The sequence below is a fragment of the Frankliniella occidentalis genome, unplaced genomic scaffold (assembly GCF_000697945.3).
Source record: "Frankliniella occidentalis isolate FOCC.00 unplaced genomic scaffold, Focc_3.1 Scaffold68, whole genome shotgun sequence".
Taxonomy (NCBI): Eukaryota; Metazoa; Arthropoda; class Insecta; order Thysanoptera; family Thripidae; genus Frankliniella; species Frankliniella occidentalis.
This window is the reverse complement of record NW_026267198.1, coordinates 59856-66538: the sequence shown is the minus strand read 5'-3', so window position 1 is coordinate 66538 and position 6683 is coordinate 59856. Positions and strand designations below refer to the sequence as shown.

At 42.0% G+C, this 6683-nt stretch overlaps 1 protein-coding gene across 1 annotated transcript in view; it reads left to right on the top strand.

Annotated features, from left to right (window-relative positions):
* The first annotated feature begins 4980 nt into the window (after nt 1–4980).
* LOC113210343 (uncharacterized) overlaps nt 4981–6683 on the top strand; it is a 28004-nt gene continuing 26301 nt past the window's right edge. The window contains exon 1 of the mRNA XM_026428299.2: nt 4981–5136. The gene's annotated coding sequence lies outside the window, so the exon portion shown is untranslated. The remainder of the gene's footprint in view (nt 5137–6683) is intronic.

Below are 6683 nucleotides of genomic sequence, written 5' to 3'. Positions count from 1 at the left end.
TCCAGTTCGTTTGCCGCCGTATCTGGGTCGTGCGGTGGTCGTGCCACTGGTCAAATTCACGACGAGAATGCGACGAGAAAACGGTGACCCATGCAGCGCCGGCGCGGCCGGGCGCCGCCGTATACTCGTCGTTTAATCGTCGTATTCTGGTAGCGGAAGGGGTCAAAAAGAAAACGGTCGGCCGCCGGGAGGCGGGCTCGAACCGGCGATTAGTCAGTCGCCACGCCGAGACGGTATCCACCTGGCCAGGGAGGACGCCTGAGGGCATTGCTGCCGGAACCGCATCCCATGCTGACCTGTGCTCTCTCGACACAAATCGACTGTTGTGTCGAGATGTTGCACTCTCAGCGTTGTAGATTTAGACTGCGGGCCACTGAGCTTTATATGAGCCGCCATCTCGACGCAACAGTCGATTTGTGCTCGCAAGTTCAAAAATTGTGCTCAGTATCCCACAGCGTAAATCTACAACGCTGAGAGTGGGCTTTGTGTCGAGAGAGCACAGGTCAGCATGGGATGCGGTTCCGGCAGCGCTCCCCTCAGGCGTCCTCCCTGGCCAGATGGATACTGTCTCGGCGTGGCGACTTACTAATCGCCGGTTCGAGCCCGCCTCCCGGCGGCCGACCGTTTTCTTTCTTTCCCCTTCCACTACCAGAATACGACGATTAAACGACGAGTATACGGCATCGCCCGGCCGCGCCGGCGCTGCATGGGTCGCCGTTTTCTCGTCGCATTCTCGTCGTGAATTTGACCAGTGGCACGACCACCGCACGACCCAGATACGGCGGCAAACGAACTGGAATACGACGGAATACCTCGATACTTCGTCGTATATTCGTAGTATGCTGGTCGTTATCAGACTGGTGGAAAATGACGAAAATGCGTCCAAAACACGGATAAGTTTTTTACGCGGGCTCTTCAAAGTTAAGTTCATTTCATTCGAATATTGTTAATGTGTTAAACCATCCCTTGTGATGAGAACTATACCCTCAGGTTCCCCTGCACCTACAGTGGCGCAGAAACTATTTTATTGACAAATGTACCAAAAATACTTTTTGGGAGATGAAAGCCCCCTTTAAAGGTAATGTAAACGGAAAAGGTGTAAAAGTGTGTTTTTATTGTTGTCCACGACGTCTCAGAGTCATTGTGTACCTCCGATTTTGGGGATACTTCGTGTTTACTAGAAGTCGCTCGGATAGACGGATGGGAGATGGGGTAAGCGGGAAGTACGACGCACCAGCCGGTGGACGTCATTATTGGCAGTCTTTGGGGCTGAAGTTGGTCCTACGAAAATCTAGAGCAAAAATCCGACGGTGAAGGCAATGTATTGCTCATGTAATAGTCGTGTAATAGACGCGTAATGGTTACGTAATAGAAGTAATAGAGAGGTAATAGAGGTAATAGGGAGTAGTCGGGCCACGATTTTGGAGAGTGGAAACCCCCTCGTTCATTATGTTTGTATAGTTTTGTTCTAAATTTGTTACGTCTTCTGTTATTCTAATGCACTTCGCTCAGCTACCCCGTGCACAATGTTAACGCACGGGGCCCTACGTCATAGGATATCTTCTTTTAAAGTTAACGCGAAGGATTTCACCGGAGAAAGTGGTGACAATAAACTGGTCAATAGCTTGTTTGTTTCAGTTCATCAAGGACTAAGGGGAAGTGGGGTATGATGTATCACTTTTTTTGTTTTCCTCTCTGGGGAGCGGGATTTTGCATGTATTTCGATCGTTTTACGTCCATTCAGTACGTTGTAGTTTCCCCTAACATATCCTATCATTGGAGACGAGGTGTGGGGGCTATTTAGTGAGTTTCTAATTTTTTAGTGAACCTCTGCCCCTGATACATGATACCCTACCCGTGGGGTACCATGTATCAGGCCTGGGGAACCATGTATCACAATGTGTTTTCTTCTAAAATTGTGATTTTAAGACTACAAAAACATTTTTTTTGGAGGCAATTGTCCCTTTATTGCTAGTTCTTGGTTTTATACGAGGCATTCTGTCCAGGATAAAAAAAATAGTAATTAGAAAGAGCACTGCAAGTAAACAACTCATAATCGTCTACTACTGTGAATCAAAACAATCCTTATTTTGTGGTTGATGATTTCATTCTCCCCTAGACGTTGGCACTCTATTGTCTGACCGATAATTACAGTGCAAGTATGGAAATTTATACAAAAGCATTGATTAGCTGCTCTTACGCATAAAATACGCTGATACATGGTACCCCACCAAACTATGATACATGGTTCCCCAAGGAGCATTGGTCAGGCAACACGGCTGCTGTGCCCTAACCTCAACTCAGACTAAACCGTTCTGGACGTTGAAACCCTCTTATAGCCCTTACTTCATATTAGTGGAAATGTTAATCGAAGAACGTGAAAATAGTGCCGTAGGAAAAAAAAAACGACGAAAAAACAATTTTACTTTATCTTGATTTTGAGTCTCCAAAACTTCATGTTGATGTGCCCCCGAAACAATTGACGAACGAAACTCACCGCCTTCGTAAAAATGGAGTATCGGAGGGGGTCTTTCGATTCCCCCCCACGTGACCAACCTCTCGCGCGAAGTTTGAGAGTAAAGGTTTGTGATACATCGTATCGTTCCCCGTGATACGTCATACCCCACTTCCCCTTACAGAATGGCACTGGGGTTTAACTGAATTTTGAAAAATAAAAATTATTCATAATAAGTGGCTTTTGCAAAATATATTTTTTAATCAAAATGGAGATTAATTTTTATTTTTCGAAATTCAGTGAAACCTTTATGTCAATCTGTAGTCCTTGATGAACTGAAACCAACAAGCTAATTGTTTTTTATCACCACTTTCTCCGGAGAAATCCTGCGTGTTAACTTTAAAAGAAGACATTCCTATAAAAATAAAAGTACACACTTGGGACCTCTTCAAAGATAAGTTCATTTCAATCTGACATTGTTAATGTGTTAAGCCATCAATGGCTCAGAAACTAATTTTATTGACAAATGTCAAAAAATGCTTTTTGGGAGGTAAAAGCCCCCTTCATAGGCAACTATTACCAACTATTACGTCTCTATTACCTCTACTACCAGTCTATTACCTCTATTACCTTTCTATTACCTCTATGACCAGTCTATTACCTCTATTACCTTTCTATTACCTGGCTATTACCTCTATTACCTAACTATTACCGGACGGGCGACCCGACTATTACCTGAGTGGAAACCCCCTCGAAAACAACGAAAGTCCATGTGTGAGCTAACATAAGAGCGAAAGTCCAAGTATTTTGTGGACTTTCGCTGTTATGTCAGCCCTGGGTTGGACTTTCGCTGTTTGATCTGAAAATGTATGGACTTTTGTTGTTTACGTCAGATCACATGAGGACATTCGTTTCTTTGTTGGCTCAAGGGTGGACTTTCACTGTTTGGTACTGCTTTGTATCTCTGCCGTTTATTAAGATATTTTAAATCCATTTACACAGAAAAATTCGCCTTGAAATATTGATTTAACTTCCTAAAAAAGCTGAAATGAGTAAAGGCGCGGTGGACTTTAAAAAGCTCATGAATTGTTTTTTAGGAAATTTGAGGTAAAATGGCTATCAAAAATCTTTGTTTTACATCGAGGGGGAAATCACTAGGGTTCGTAGCGTACGGACTATTTCGTGGTATTTCTCCTACTATTTCGGTTATTTCTCCTGCCATTTCGGCTATTTCCCGCCTATTTCGGATTATTTCGGTCTTTTTCGCGCTATTTCGGAGTATGTCAGGGGTATTTCGCGACTATTTCACCGACTATTTCGCGTCTATTTCGTCTTTATTTCGTTCTATTTCGCCTTTATTTCGGACTATTTCGGGGAAAGGTGTACGAACTATTTCGCAAGTGATTTCCCCCTCGTTTTACATAGTATATCAAAACCCCTGTGTTAATTTATAGTCCTTTTGATTCTGATTCAAGAAAACTTTGGGGATAATTTTAAACTCAAAATTGCTGGAGAAATCATGCGCGCAAACTTTTAATTAAACAGTCAACTTTTCTCTGCGCTTCAGTGTTTGGGACCAAAGAGATAGGCTCCATACGTACAATCTATTGTTTCTTAGTTCAGTGTCTAATAGGAAATGAAAGTTCCACTCACTTTGACCAGGGTCATATATAGGAGGCCAAAAACTACATTTATCCATTTATATGCAAAAAATCAATTTGAAAACTTGAAACCCCCCTTAATGTTATAGGCGATAACCGACAACGCCTTGCATGGAACTTTACAGATAAAAAAAATAACATATGACTAACAAAATAACCGCTATGGATTTAACAAGTATTAGTTTGATAGGTGTTAAAAATGTCATGAATTTTTAGTGCGTGTACGATATCAGTCACTAAATAAGCAATAATAAAATAATAAAATAAAAGTTAAAGGAAGTAGTGACATCTATAACGTTAAGGGAATAACAAATTTCTTATCGGTTACGTTACGCTCTGAAATTAACTTTAAGTTCTATTTGCGATGTTGTTAGAACATACCAAACCAATCGTATATTCCTTTTGTTCAGTTACGGACCCCTGATTATCGGTCAGGTAAAACCGAATTTCAAAATGTGAATATAAATTTGGAACTTTTGCTGTTTTAAACATCTCGCCAACCTCCAAAGAATTGCGATATGCGACGGAATTATAATATCAAAATCTGATCCGATATAGGTAGTGGAACAGACAGACAGACAGACACGATGTTAGCACAAGGCCGCTGCTGGATAGCTTAATTCACAGCACAAGGGCGGGCTGGAAAATGGTTAAAAGGTTTGGTGCCTTAGGCTGGTCGCTCTGAAAATGACGTTGCTTGGCGCGATATGTTGTATTGCGTAAGTCTACCTTGTAACGTTTTAACTCACTTGTGTTCGTGTCCACGTGGATTCAAGAAATTAATAATTAAAAGCCGTCGGAAACTTTTTGTTTTCCTTCACGACGCTTATGTTCTGCTACAGTTGTTCGTGAGAACCTTTAATGATTAACAAATGCCCTTGTTTCTTTGGCGATAGCAACGTGACGGGGAGCTGAGGAAGCGTGCAGGAGCTCTGTTGGGACATGACGTGCCCGTGTTTGCGAAGTTAAGCTGAACGTGCGCAGCTGGCTTTCACCCCCCGAAGCCCCTTACAAAAAAAGGTATGCTCGGACGGGATTAAGATGAAGGTCCATTTTTCGAGAAATGGCATTGCGACCCTCTTCGAAGCTTGTCTAGTAAGGGGATCCCTGGGAAACTACTGCACCTCAAAACCGCATGCAATATTGTCATAAGTATATTAAAATACTTTATTTGTAACTTTCCTGACATAAAAGAATTCAATCTATATGTATCTTAACAAAATGTGCCCAGTGGTGCAACAAGTAAGCTGAGTACAAAACTGCCATATATCTAATTTACAATTGAAGCAGTGTCTCAAAACTATAATAATGCAATAGGAGAAATAACCCGAAGGTCTTGGAAAGTTGGGCCACCTAAGCACTGCCGCTTGTAGGTCAGGTGGGCGGGTAGAAGCTGCGGGACGGAATAAGAATAAATTCCGGTTTACGGCTACGGTTACGGCTACACTCTTATGGGACCATTTCCGGTTACGGTTACGATCAAAATACGTTTACGATTGGTAGTAGGATGATTTCAGAAATAAGATGCATGTCGGTGTCCAAGAATACAACTCAGTTGCATTTCTCCCAATCTTCACCGTAGCTAAGACGAACACATTACTACCAAAATATAGAGAGTCTGAGACTTGGCAAGGCCATTTAAGTGCTTTCAAAACATATTCCTTCACCATTAAATATATCTTAAACTTACCTAGAAGACGCAAAATGCGCTGTCCCGGACACCGCTTTATTGTCTGTTTTCGGTTTTATCGCTAGTATCTCATTGAAACCTGGTCTAAATCTATTCAAATTCAAAAATATTTGAACCGCTACACTGTCAACATTTTTGCACCATGTCCCAAAAAAGTTCTGCAGAAAACTATTTATTTTCAAGCGCTCTCACCAGAAATTTAAAAATGTGTTTGAAGTAAATATTGTAGCTTGATCCCTTACCTCTCCGACGCTGTGCCGTTTTTCTCTATATTGCGAATATGTAGCCTCTGAGCAGCGCGACCTAGAATGCGTTCAGAGAAAAAGGGCACAGCGTCGGAGAGGTAAGGGATCAAGCTGCAATACAATCTTGAAACCTTTTACAAATTTCTAGCCAGATCACTTACAAAAATTAGTTTTCTGTAGAACTTTTTGGGGACATGGCACAAAAATATTAACAGTTTGACGGTTGAAACATTTTCGGACAACCTTTTGTATACATATTATTAAGTGGTTCTTTCTGGACAGTTTAAGCCTCCACCTTTTTACGTTCAAAACGGCTAGAGATCAGGTGAAAACTAAAAATCTGCACTTACGTTCCTTCGGTTAAAAAAATGTGTTCCTGGTCGAAATTCGAGGTAAGCTTTACTATTGGGGTTCATCAAGGGCCACTCGACCGGAATCCGCAATTAAACGTTATGGTATAATTTCCGTAATGTAAAAATTTCGTTGACTGGACTGCAAGCCGCAAACAAATGATATGACGACCGTAAACACTACTAGGTAGATGTACGCCAGACCACGTCTCGCGTAACAGGCTTCGCGATATTTCACGAAACACTGTTGCGCTGCGACGCGCCTGGCATACATCTACCTAG